This window comes from Ictidomys tridecemlineatus, unplaced genomic scaffold (genome assembly GCF_052094955.1).
Source record: "Ictidomys tridecemlineatus isolate mIctTri1 unplaced genomic scaffold, mIctTri1.hap1 Scaffold_215, whole genome shotgun sequence".
Taxonomy (NCBI): Eukaryota; Metazoa; Chordata; class Mammalia; order Rodentia; family Sciuridae; genus Ictidomys; species Ictidomys tridecemlineatus.
The window spans coordinates 50,639-64,974 of record NW_027521854.1 but is presented as its reverse complement, the minus strand read 5'-3'; the positions used below and the strand labels follow the sequence as shown (position 1 = coordinate 64,974).

Genomic DNA, 14,336 nt, shown 5'->3' with positions numbered 1-14,336 from the left:
TGTTTCCTTCTTACTAAAGTGGATTTCTTGACCTTGCTACTACAAGCATCTTGTATTTTCTTTGTTGTGAGTAGTTGTCTTGTGCATTGTAAAATGTTTAACAACATCCCTGGCCTCTGCTCCCTAGAGCTCAAAGCAATCCTCACCCCTGCCCACTGTCCACAGTCCTGACAATTAAAAATATGTCCAAATATTGCCAGATGTGCTCTGGGCTCCAAAATTGCCTCTGGTTGGGAACCACTGCTCTGTGGTGTTTTCTGGTTGCTTCCAGTGAGGAATCATTTCTTCCCACTCTTTATTTTACCACGCATTACACCTCTCTTAAAATCCCTATGACTAAAGCAACAAGATGAACAGCAATAATTTGAAAAACCTTTAGCACCATCTCTCCTTGTATACCTGATTCCTCCCCTGGTTTGTGAGCTGCTTGACAGAAGTGTCTTGGTATCTCTAGGGCCCAGTATAGTGCCTTGCTCTATTGGGTAATAAGAACATATTTGCTAAATTGATTTGATAAGGTTATAGTCTAGGTCTGTTTTTCCTCCAACCAGTCATTTGATGATTACATCAGTGGAAAGATTAAGAAGCTAAAAATTATTCTAATATCATTTTGCAAGGTTTCATCTATACCTGAAAAGTTACAAGAAGCATTAAGAACAACAGATCTGAAGAGCATTTTTTATTGGTTTGTTTTAACCTTCACACTTTGGAATGCTTTATTGTTGACAAATATTAAGTTTCCTCCTCAGTATAGGTCAACATAGTAATGTGGTTCATTTAAAGTTAGCTTGAGATCGTTTTTAGATCAAATAAGTTTTTAAGCTTAAGGTAGTGGTTCAAACCACAAAACACTTCTCCAGAACATACTGGTACATAGCATTCTGGATTGTTCCTTTTATATGGGTTTCTTTTGCCCAAACTGTTTAAAAGGTCCCTGGAGTAGGAACATGCTATTTCTCCTCTCTCAAACAGCACCTACTAAGTAAGTACTCTTGAGATAATTTTTTGAAAAACTCCAGTGAGGGAAAATCAATCCATAGATTGCTCTAGAAACTAAATTTATAGGTGAGTTGTAGAAGTTGGGATATGATATGGCAAAGCTGGGAAGAACTTATCCTAGTGTCCATTTCCCCCTTATTCCTTAGGGACAGAGTTGAGATTTCATAGCTGCATCTATTATCATTTGAAACAAAAGACTTCCAGGGGCCTGAGGTATAACACTGTGGCAGAGTGGTTTCCTTCCATGTGTGAGGCCCTGGGTTTAATCCTTAGTGCCAAAAATCAATTAAACGAATGACTTCAGGGCTGGAAGTGCTAGAGTATAGCTTATTATGCATGCAAGCCCTGAATTCTACCGCCAGAACCAAAAATAAAATAAGGTAAGACGAAAATAAAGACTTCATTTTCTGGTTATTTTGCAGCAGATGGAGTCATGTAACTAAGTTCTGGCTATTGATATAAAGGTAAAAATATTACATGGAACCTCCTGAAAAGAGCTTCATAAAGGCTGACTCAACTGAGAAGGCAATTTTTACCCTTCTGCAAATCCTTATTCTTTTTTACTCATGTATAATTTACATGTAATGAGTGCAACTCGTGAAAACTTCCCAGCTCATTAGTAAATTTGGAAGAAAAAAAATGGAAAAGATTGCAACACTGTACTTCTGTTAAACAGCGCACCCTTGTAGTTTATTTTGCATCACAGACAATGAAAATCATAGGACATAAGTGTATCTAAAATTCTTTGCATACTTAAGAACAGATTTGTACAAATATTTTTTCTTCCAGTTACATTTTCCCCAACATGCCTATACTTTCAATCACATAAAATAGTGACTTGTTAAAATTTAAAGTTCAGCCAGGAGTGGTGGCATCTGTAATCCTAGTAACTCAGGGGGCTGAAGCAGCAGGATTGCAAGTTCAAGACCAGCCTCAGCAAGTAATCAGTAAACTAAGTAACTGATATGCTTTGCTGAATTTTCTGAATGTTTGTATATAAGTAATGTCAATCCAATGGTTAATTATATTTATATGCACAGTGTAATATATAATATAATGTTTTAGGTGTTCATCCTTGATTTTTAAATATAAGGTTGTCAAAATTCTGGATTTTCTATAAAAGCCCAAGAAAACATTTCTAAAAGCCATGTGGTCCAGTTACCATAAAACTAAATATAAGCAACCTATGTTATCCAAGTGTTTCAGAAAATTCAACAAATACAAAACTGAAATAAATACTAAAATTTTGTGATATGACAAATTCTCATTGTATATAATATACTTGGATATGTGGAAGCTCTACTTATTAATGTTTGTCAATTCTCTGTACTATACCACCAATTCTCTTGAATACCTACAGTGTTATAGGATTTTGCTGGAGAATACAATTCCTGCCCTATAGCTGGAAGAGGACAAAAGGAAAATTTATCAGAGCTTTATGCTTTAAACAATAACAATTTAACCCTAATATTTATCTTTAGATGACAGGGTAAGTAAATCCTGTTATATCCATCAATGTAATATTATTCAATCTTTAAACAAGGGAAGCCCTCTATGTTCTAATAAGGATATCCAAAATGAATCATTAAGTACCAAAAGTGAGGAATAACATGGTATAGGTAGCACATGACCATGGGAAAAGAACAATGGGTAGTATGAGTATTGACTTAAATTTGCATAGATTCATTAGCTCTTGAAAAGGACTTGAACTGTCAACATTGGTTGCCCTTGGGCAGAAGAATTTAGTTGAGGACAAAGCAGAAAAGGATGATTTTCACTGTATTCCCCTTTTTACCTTTAGCATTATGTAATATATGAACATACAACCTAAACATATACATAAAAAATAAAAAGGCACAAGGGAGACATGTTAAGATAAAGTAAAAAGTATTCTATGCTAAAATCTGAAAAAAAAAATTCTTCATTAAGTTAAAAAAAAAAACAAACAGGATCCACTGAATGGGATAGTAGGAATGAATGTAAGGAAAAGGCACTGAGATGCCTAGGCAACCAAGAATTCATGTGTGTGCATACCTGCACTTTTGTAAATGCAATTGGGCCATTCAATTATGAAAGGAAAGGAAGCAGGATTTCACATGTGAGTCAAGAAGTCAAATCTTGTGGTCAGAGTTAAAAGCATCCTGAAAATTATGAGGATTAAAAGTTTAAAAGTTAGGATCAGTCTGTAAAGAAACTTGAGACCCAGAAAATCAATCACAGCAAACTGAGGTTTCTGAACTGGGAAGTGATAATTAACAAATAGAAATGTGGCAGCATGCTCCATTTAGAGAATCCTGAGGATAAGTTCAATACTATTTCTCACCTTACTCTGCCTGTATTTTCCTAGGAATGACTTCAGCAAAGGAAATGGAATACATTATGAAGGGTGACTATGTGAAGAATTGGTTTCTAAGTAGATGTGAAAGAATAAGGAAAAAAGTAAAAAAAAAAAATGATCTTTAGCTTTTCAGTCTAGGAGGGAAAAAATGATTTTGGTTTTAAATATGTTGATTTATTCGTGTAATGAGTCACTAAGTAACAGTGAGGTCAATGTACAACCAGAAGAATACCAGGATTGGAGTTACTGATATATTGGTTTCCTATAACTGCTATAACAAATTACCATGAATGGGTAGCTTAGATCAACCCAAAGTTCTTCTTTCATGGTTTCTAAGGCCAGAAATCCGAAATCAAGGAAATCAAGGTGTTGGAAAGGCCATGATCCCATGGCTTCTGCTGGCTGTTGGTGCTCCTTAGCTGCATGCAGCAGCATGACATCACCTTTGCTTTGTCTTCACCTTATGTGCCCTCTCAGTGGACTCATCATTGGCATACTCACCAGTGGATTTGGGTCTAACTTAAAATTAAGATGCTCTCATCTCTACACCCATAAGTATATCCACAAAACACTAGTTTTAAATATGACTTCATTTATTTAAGACCTGGACATAGGGGGACACTATTAAAATCACATAGTGAAAATTATCAGCCCATGGATTTAACAAAAGAAGAGATGTGCTGCCTCTTAAAGAGTAGAGTGAACATAGTGAATCATGAATTCAGGTATCTGCAATTCAGACAATGTGTAAAAGAGTGAACGCAAGAAAAATAAAAATAGCATGTGGTTAAAGTACAAGAAGTTGGTTCCTAGCAGGGTACCATGGTATACACCTGTAATCCCAGGGACTCAGGCAGGAAGACTGCAAGTCCAAAGCCAGCCTCAACAACTTACTGAGACTCTGTCTCAAAATTAAAAATAAAAGGGCTTTTGATGTTGCTCAGTGATAAAGCATCACTGGTTCAATCCCCATCTAAAAACAACAACAACAACAAAAACAAAAACTGACTCCTCCTGGATAAAAAATCAGGACCAAAAGGTGACTATTCACATCAAGTATGGCCAGGAATGTAAGGAAAAGGCACTAAGGTGCCTAGGCAACCAAGAATTCACGTGTGTGCATACATGCACTTTTGTAATGAATAAATAAAAAATGGTTCTTCAGCTTCTCTAGGGAAAAACAAATAATTCTGGGTTCTGCTGAACAATATATCAAAGAACTATCCAGATGTCCAGATCAAAAGAAAAAATAATTAAAAATTGTATAAAGATGTGTAGTTTGCCAAAGGCAAAATACTAAAAAAAGATTACTTAACAGAGGGCACCAAGTGGTCATAGAGCAGAGGGCGAGAATCAAAAGAAATAGCTTTCAGTAAGGTCACTGGTAGCACAGTCCAGAATTTTAAGAGACAACCTAGACCTCCTGGGGATCCAAGTACAAAGGAACTTCACTGGAATGGATTAAATGAGGAAATCCAGAAGAAAGATTTATAAGCAGGGGCTATGATGATTTCTATATACAGAAAAAGATGCTTTGGTAACTACTTGAGAGTATAATAACTTACACACTTAGGATGTAATTTTAGGGTAAATACAAGTATAAAAAATCCTGAAAATGCTTTTGCTATGAAGAAATGCATAGGAGCTACAAGCACAAAATGAAGTCTCTGACCCTGACTTGGTTTTAGATTTCCTTGCTGGTTCAATCTGATCCTTGCACACACCCAGGCAAGCTATTGTATTCAGGAACTGAATCTCTGGACAGGGTCCTCCACCTGACCGATGGACTCCCACACTCATTTTAAGACTGAACTCAAGGATCACCTTTTTTGCAAAGCTTCACTCAACTACCAAGCAGTAACCCTGGAAAACTTTGTCAGAAAAATGACTCCATCACAGAAAAAAATTCCTGATTTATGAGATTTTACACCACAAACATTAAATTAGACATATTAATAGAAATAAGAGAGTTGATTTTCTAAGTAACAACTTCATTAAGCATTTCTTTAAAGATGTGTTTCTATTCAAATTGCTATGTTCTAAAGACACACATGATAGTTTACAAAAAAACTATAATCAAGTTGCTGGGTTTTTCTTAAATTAAGAAAGTATCCAAATGCATATTAGGTGATGGGAAGAGTTCATTTCTTGAGGCTACAATTTACTAAACTTCTGAGGAGGAAATAAAATCCTTCAACCAGATATGAGAAGACCACCTGTTGTCTTGAATACTTCAAAATAAAAATTGCTCTCAAAGTCATTTAAATCATTGTGTGATTACAAGCAACATAATACATCATCTTATGTTCAATCACATTTACTTGAAAAATCATCTACCTTCCACATGAATAAAACAAGAATGTTCAGATTGCTTAGTCATAAAAAGCTGTTTGCTAATAGATTCCCAAATTTAGGATTAAAGGGAACCAATAATAATAGGGGAGTGAAAACAAGACAATAAAGAAGAATAAAAATAAAACTTAAAGGAAAAGGTACACATAGAACAATGCTTTGAACATAAGAACACATAAAGGTAATCACAATATGTTCTATTAAAAGGCTCATTTTAAAAAACAGAGTATTGATTTTAGGTACACACCAGTATTTCCTCTGCAGAATCTCAAAATTAGGTAAAGAAGACATACAAATTAGAAGCCCATGAATTAGCACAAAGACTGTTGTTTAAAAACATTTTCATTTGAAAATAAGCATTTTCATCTGTAATATATGCATTAAGTAAGACTTAATGTTTATAGACCAGCTATTTGCTTGAAAAAAAAAAGCTCCTTAAAATAGCAACTTATTCTTCATTGCATCAAACTACATATAATCTTTTCCCAGTACCAATTTTAGTTAAATACTTACTCATGTTATTACATATTAATAACTGTTACTAACTTTCTTGGGGGTCTAAGTTACGTAACCTTGTCTCATCCTGTAAAACAAAACAAACCTACCCACCTTATCAGTCTCCTCCACACTTGTGGATTTCACCACACAAGAAGCTGGCCTCTCCTGTATGTTTGTAAGGTCCTGAGGGGCACTTTGAGATGCTGCCATTGGAGGCAATGGAGCACGCCTCTTCTTGGGTGCATCCAATGGCAGGATGTTTGAAACATGTGGTTTGGAAATAGTATTGGACCTCAAAAAAGTTGGGCGGTGCTTATTTATTAGAGAGGTTGCAGGAGCACTTGCAGTCTAATAAGAAAAAGACAGTGTCTATATGCGATTTCAAGATAAAAACCACTTATTTTATACAAGATTTGAAGACTCTTGTAAGATATTGCATAAGAAAATACTTACTTGCTCCCACTTTTTCTTACTACATTGAAAAAAACTAAAAAAACCTTTATTTTCTTTTTCCTTCATAATGTCCAGGTTTTGTGATATTTGGCAGGATTGAAAAAAAGAAGAAAGTCATCTTACTTTGGTACAGAGAGTTGAATATTCACTTCCAAGTTTTTCTTCTCTTACTTTCCCTCTAAAACCCTATCTAATATGCTAGGCATGGAGGTATATGCCTAGAATCCCAGTAACTCAGGAGGCTGAGACAAAAGGATCACAAATTTAAGGCCAGTTTCAGAAACTAAGCAAAATCATCTCAAAAATTTGTTTTAAAAAAGAGGGGGTAATACGGAAGGTAACTCAGTGGTAAAGCACTCCTAGGTTCAATCCCTAGTACCAAAAACTTTAAAAATAAATAAAAACAATAACTTAAGCAGTAATAAAAGTTGTCATTATAATCTGAAATGAATTACTCAGGACTACTTTTACAAAATCCTCAAAGAAACAAATATTCCTGTTTCACAACATAGGAAACTTAAACTAAGATATACTCAGGATCAATAATCACAACTAAGACATACACTCAATTCTTTATGACTCAGCCAGTGTTGCATAATTACCAACATTTCAGAAGTAAATGAAAGCAGTACTAAGATGGAATTTTATAACTATGAGTACATAAAAAAATCACCACAGCAAACACAAATAATCTAATGATATTTCTCAGGGCATTAGAAAAACAGGAGAAAACCAAATCCAAAATCAGTAGCAGGAAATAAATCATAAATATCAGAACAGGAAATAAATGAATAGAAAGGATAGAAAGAATCAATTAAACTAAAAGGTGATTCTTTGAAAAGATAAACAAAATTGACAAATACTTAGCTAAACAAACCAAAAAAAAAAAGAAAACCCAAACAAATAAAGAGATGAAAAAAAGATAATATGACACATATCACTCAAATTCATAGGATCATTAGCAATATTGAGTAAAACTATATATCAATACACTGGAAATTCTAGAAGAAATTAACAAATTTCTAGGCCCAGATGACCTACCACAATCGAACTAATAGGACATAAAAAATCTAAATAGATCAATAATAAGCAATGAGATTGAAGCAGTAATAAAGAGTTTCCCAACAAAAAAGTATAAGAACCAGACAGATTCATTGATGAATTTTTACCAGATTTTTAAAGAACTACCACCAATGCTCCTCAAACTATTCCATGAATTAAAATGGAAAGAAACCCTTTCAAACTCATTCTGCAATGTATCACCCTGTTACCAAAACCTGATGAGGATACAACAACAAAAAAACTATAGACCAATGTCCCTGATGAACATAGATGATATATATCCTCAACAAAATACTTTCAAATTGAATTCAATAGCACATTAAAAAGAGCATATATCATGATCAAGTTGGTTTCATTCCTAGGATGCAATGATGGCTCAATATATATGAATCAATAAATGTAATACAGCATACAGCACATAAATAGAGTCAAGAATAAACATCACATGATCACCTCAATAGATGCAGAAAAAGTCCTTGGTAAAATTCAACAGTCCTTCATGATTAAGTTCAATTACATATAGAAAGAAGATACCTTATTATAATAAGAGCTATATATGATAAACCTATATCCATCATCATTCTGAATGGGGAAAAACTGAAAGCATTTCCTCTAAAATCAGGAAATAGAGTATCTATTCTCAACCTTTTCATTCAGTACATTGCTTGAAATTTTAGCCAGAGCAATTAGGTAAGAAAAATATATAAAGTGATATAAATATGAGAGGAGGAAGTTGAATTATCCCTATTTGCAAATAATACAATTATATTCTGAGAAAATCCTAAAGATTCCACCAAAGGACTCAAAACTGATAAATAAATTCAGCAAAGTAGTAGGGATACAATATCAATATACAAAAATCAATAGCTTTTCTATACATCAGTAATGAATGGACTGAGAAAGAAATCAGTGTTTCTTGAACAAGGAGGCGAAAGGTTGCTAAGTGAAAATTGGAAAGTAGTGAAGAAAGAGATTAGAGAGTAGAAGATGTAAAGATCTTCCATGTTCATGGATTGGAAGAATTAATATTGTTAAGACAGCCATAGTACTGAAAGTGATCTATGGATTCAATGCAATCACAATCAAAATACCAATGACATCTTTCACAGTTCTTCACAGAAATAGAAAAAAAAATCCTAAAATTCATCTGGAATGAACAAAGACCACAAATAATCAAAATCATTCTGAGCAAAAGGACTAAGGATGTAGGCATTGTAATCCTTTATTTTAAAATATACTATAGAGACCCTCATCAGTATACAAAATATGAAGATGTGAATTTGGTGTCAACATACCTTATATACAATCAAAGATATGATAAATTGTGGTATAAAGGTGTAGTAAGAATTGTAATGCAAAAAATAAATAAACAAATGACTAAACAAGCAAATAAATAAAGTATACTACAGAGCTATTTTAATTAAAAAAAACATGGTATAGACATAAAAACAGATATACATGGATACAACAAAAAAAAATATAAAGGGGCTGGAGTTATGGCTTAGCAGCAAAGTGTTGCCTAGTACATGTGAGGCCCTGGGTTCGATCCTCACTACCATATTAAAATAAAGATATTGTGTCCAACTACAACTAAAAAAATAAATATTAAAAAAAGAGAATATAAACATAAATAAGATATATCTCGCTATCTGTATTATTTACAGATAATACAATTTTCATTACAGTTTCTCTCTCTCTCTCTTTCTCTCCCTGCCCCCCCCCCTCTCTCTCTCTCTCTCTCTATATATATATATATATATATATATGAATTGAGGACCCAGAAATAAACCCATGTATCTTCAGACAGCTGATCTCAATAAAGTGCCAAAAATCATATACTGGAGAAAAGCCTTTTCAACAAATGGTATTAAGACAACTGGATATCCACATGCAGATGACTGAAACTAGATTTCAATCACCCTGAAGAAAAATCAACTCAAAATGGATCAAAATCTTAATTTAAGACATAAAACTTTGAAACTACTGGAAGAAAACATATAGGAAACACTTCAAAATACTGGAACAGGCAATGATTTCCTGAATAGTACTCTGATATCTCAGGAAACAAAAGAAACAATTGACAAATAGGATTACAATAAATCAAAACTGCTGCACAGCAAAGGAAACCACCAAGAGAGTGAAGAGAAAATCTATAGAATGGGGGAAAATCTTTGCCAGCTATTCATCTGACAGAGAATTAATCTTCAGAAAGAACAAATATTCCAATCAGTAACTGGACCAATGATCTAAACAGACATTTCTCAAAAGAACACAAATACAAGACAACAAATATATGTAAAAATAATATCTTTAGCCTTAATAAATCACAAAAAACTACATGGAGATTCCTGTCACCCTATTCAGAATGGCTCTTGTCATATAAATAAACAAACCAAAGCAAAAGCAAAAAATAAAATAACAAATGCTAGTTGAAATGTGGAAAAAATATGAATCTGTATAAACTGTTGATGAAAATGTAAATTAGTATACCTGGTATGGAAAACCGTTTACAGATTCTTCAAAAAACTAAAAATAGATTTACCATAAAATCCAACTAGAGTTGGGCATAGTGGTGCATACCTGTAATCCCAGGAGTTTGGGAGGCTGAAGTAGGAGCATCAAAAGTTCAAGGCCAGCCTCAGCAACTAAGCAAGGCCCTAGCAATTTAGTGAGACCCTGTCTCAAAGTAAAAATAAATAGACAGGGAATGTCAATGGCTAAGTACCCCTGGCTTCAATCCCTAGTTCCCCCCTCCCCCCCACCACCACCAAAAAAAAAAAAATCCAAATAGACCATTCCTTAGTGTTTTTTCAAAGGGTAAAAAGTGGGAAGGAGATGAATTGAAGTAGAAAAGAAATTATTGGGAAGGGGGAAGGATACTGGGTGGGTGGGGCAAAGAGCAAGAGAAAGTAGAATGGAGGGTAGACATGATCAAAATATGATACATGTATATATGGAAATGTAGAGTAAAACCCATTACTTTGTATAATATATATTGATAATAATAATAGTAATAAAAAAATGCACAAGATGATCTTCAAACAATTAAGAAAACTGTGAAAATATATTGGAGTTCATGTTAAAAGGACTCAGGATGGTTTCTAATGCAAAAATCTGAACAAATTTGGTGTCATGATTCCATAATAGAAACAATCACATACATTTCATTCTGTGCTTTCATAATGATACTAAGAAAAGAACTCTTCATCATGTTCATGCTAGAGAACAAGTCCATTATTTAAAAAAAAACATCCAGTAAAGAGAAAAAAATTATCCCATTTTCATATGACCTTTTCTGACTGAATTCGACCTAGGGAGTCAAATTGCTGATATGAGTGCATTTGTTTTATAGAAATATCTCAACAAACAGTTAAAAGTAATGTTTACATACACTCTTGTCCTTTATCAATTACTGTTTAAGATGCAGACAATAATTGTTGATGGCTAATATTAGAAAAGACGATAACATGTTACTGTCAGTTAATGGTAACACAAAAATAATACCTATGAAGTTTTCTTTCTTTTTTCTCTATTTTTTGGAAGCAGAGTCTCCCTATGTTGCACAGGCTGACTCCTGGGCTCAACCAATCCTCATACCTCAGCCTGCAGCGTAGCTGAAACTACAGGCGAGTTCCACCATGCCTGGCTACTATATTCTTGCCAGAGATGTGTCACTAAAACCTAATTAAGGATCTAGATTTAATAGTCAAATTTCAGGAAATAGAGGGGACAAAGAAACATATGACAAGGATACATCACCAAAATTTTGAGTAAGACAAACTATAAAACAAATGACCTGGTTTTGTCAACAAACCAATTGCAAATAAAAAAAAATTAGGACAGGAATAAATTTCAAAAGCATTCTTTTACAAAACACAAGGGTTTTATAGCAAATCACAATGTAATTTCAATGACATTGAAAACAGAGCACTGTGTGTCAAAATTTGATATAGCTAAAGCAGAGCATAGTAAATATCATTCTTAAATGTTTATTTAAAATAAACGTTCAATAAATGAAATGAATCATGATAATGTAGGGACTTCTCTAGGAAGGCAAAGATAGTACCAATAAATATTAATGCAATATGTCTTGATAACATTAAAGAAAAACTATATTCCACAAATTAAAACTCATATATGATAATCCAAATATTAATTAAGTAGCATGCATTCTGCATGAAAAGCCTAACAATAGTAACAATTAATAATGATGAACAGGTGGATAGGACTTTATGTTTAAAGAATTTTTCATAGGCCCATTTTACTTCTTAGAACATTTTTTGAAGGAGTTATCAATAGTTATAATTCTAAGCCCTTCTTATTTGAGTAATGCCAGCATTTACCCTATAGATTTAAAGAAATATAAGCAATGTTATCACTAGAATTCACATCCAAGGAGCCAGGTGATCAGAGATTTGAATAACTTGCACAAAGATACACAGGTTATACATGGTAAAACTAAAACCAATATCTATTTAAAGACTTTCTGTAATACTTGTGGTTTTTCTTTTTTATGACGCTATTTCATTTTAAGATAGAATCCCCTAATAAATAAATATATATACACACACACAATTAAGTTTAGTTAGAAGAACAGGTGGAAAATTCATATGGCAGCACAATAAATAATATAACCAGAGTGCCAAGCATGGTGGCACATGCCTGCAATCCTAGCTATGGAGGAGGCTGAGGCAGCAGGATCACAAGTTCAAGGTCAACTTGGGCAATGTAGGGAGACCATGCCTCAAAATAAAGCCATTCTTACAAGGGCTGGGGATACAGCTCAGTGAAGAGCACCCTTAAGTTCAATCCTTAATACTGGGAGAATATGTATTTATTTACCTGAAGAGTATTTCAAATAATGATTTTTCCAGACATCTTGTCATCCTCTGCACTAGTTAACCCATCTTCCCTAAAGTTCTAAGTAGGTATCACTACATGTCAAAGTGAAACACTAAGACAAGTGAAAATTTGAGCCTATTTTAAAAAACAACTCCATACTATAGTTCCCAATGATACCAAACAACCTAAGAGCTGAGGACACTTACAGCACTTTGGATTGACCTGTAGACACTGTAAAAAAAAAAAAAAAAAAAAAAAGCTTTCTTAATCTTATTCAGAGCATTCAGTCATCTGTAAAATCACAGACTTCCACTGCTGGAAGGGATAGTAGCAATCTATACATTCAACACCTTTAAAATGAGGTACAAAGGATTATGAAATTTGCTTAGTGTTAAATACATACAGAGTGGCAAAGTTAGGAGCAGAAGCCAAGTGCAAGTAACAGTGCTGTTTCTGGAAGGAACACAGAAACCATTTTTTTCCAATTTTTGTGCGTAAAGGCAGATGGGGGGAGGGGGCACTTACCTCCAGCGCTTCAAAAGGGACAAAGCTGGTCCTGGCAAACCCATCGATGATGTCCTCTTTGGCCTAGGTGGACTCGCTCCGCTTACTCGGCGGGGGTCTGGGCAGAAGCCTGCGGAGGACCGGGGCTTCCCATTGTTTTCCAACGACTAAGGGAGCCAGGGCGCCTGAGTCCAGCTGACCCCGCCGCCAGCCGCGCCGGCCGCCAGACCCACCCCGGAGCGCATCTTCTGGTCTCGCTGCAACTGCAGCTTTTTGCAGAGTCCAAGGCCCCGATCCTGTCCATCCATGGCTCTGCCACGCCAGGGTCCCCGCGCTCGCCGCCCGCGCGCCACAGGCTCCTGGCGCAGTTGGTTGCACAAAAAAATTTACACGGAGCCCTCCCTCCCGCGGCATGGTGTCCCTCCGCCCCGCACAGACGCTCGCAGTCCGCACCCGCCAGCGAGCCCTCAAAGGTCGCAGCAAAGTGGGGGCGTTGAACTTCGCCCGCCCCGGCGAGGGAGAACGCCCCCGCCGCTGCTCACGCAGAAAACTCACCTCCAGGCTGCAAGAAGTCCAAGCGGAGCAGCCAGCAGAGGCCGGGCCAGGCAGCCGGTAACAGGATCACGTGGGCGGCTGGCCCCCAGCCCGCCCAGCAGCCCCGCAGCGCTCCGGAGCCCAGGGCATGTGCGCTGGGGCGGCCGGGCCTGCGCACTGGGGGTAGCGGGGACCGCGCAGGCGTTGGGGGGGGGACCGCGCGGGGTTGGGGGCGAGGACTGCGCGGGGGGGGGGGGGGCGAGGACCGCGCGGGGGGGGGGGGCGAGGACCGCGCGGGGGGGGGGGCGAGGACCGCGCGGGGGGGGGGCGAGGACCGCGCGGGGGGGGGGCGAGGACCGCGCGGGGGGCGGGGGGGGGACGCCCCCCCTGACCCTCCTCGTTCACTGTGTGTCTTCCCGGGACACTTGCTCCTTGACCCCCCTGAGGAGCCTCAAGGCGTTTCCCCCAGGCGACCCTTGGGGTCCGAGGAGGCTCTGGGCGGGGACGCCGCGGGGCGCTCAGGCCTGGGCATGACCAGGCGCCGCAGAGGGAGCTGGCATTGGGTCGCGCGAGGCCCCGCAGCTCTCCCGCAAACTTTTCCGCACGTGGCGCCACCTCTCGAGGCCGAGCCTCCACGCTCAGGGCGGCCTCCAGTAAGGCAAGGGGCGCAGGCGGCCGTGAACTTGACCCATGGGAGCCGCTGCTGCCGGTGGTGCTTGTGGAGAGTTGTCCTGAGGAGCCTAGGGATGCAGGG

The 14,336-nt window shown here is 37.1% G+C and overlaps 1 long non-coding RNA gene across 3 annotated transcripts in view; it reads right to left on the bottom strand.

The window, feature by feature from the left end:
* The window catches only part of LOC144373036 (uncharacterized), a 128,841-nt gene extending 115,386 nt beyond the window's left edge, over positions 1–13,455 (bottom strand). For all 3 annotated transcript variants that reach the window (XR_013432837.1, XR_013432838.1, XR_013432836.1), the window contains exon 1: positions 13,070–13,455. This is a non-coding gene — a long non-coding RNA (uncharacterized LOC144373036). The remainder of the gene's footprint in view (positions 1–13,069) is intronic.
* Between the last annotated feature and the right edge of the window lie 881 nt (positions 13,456–14,336).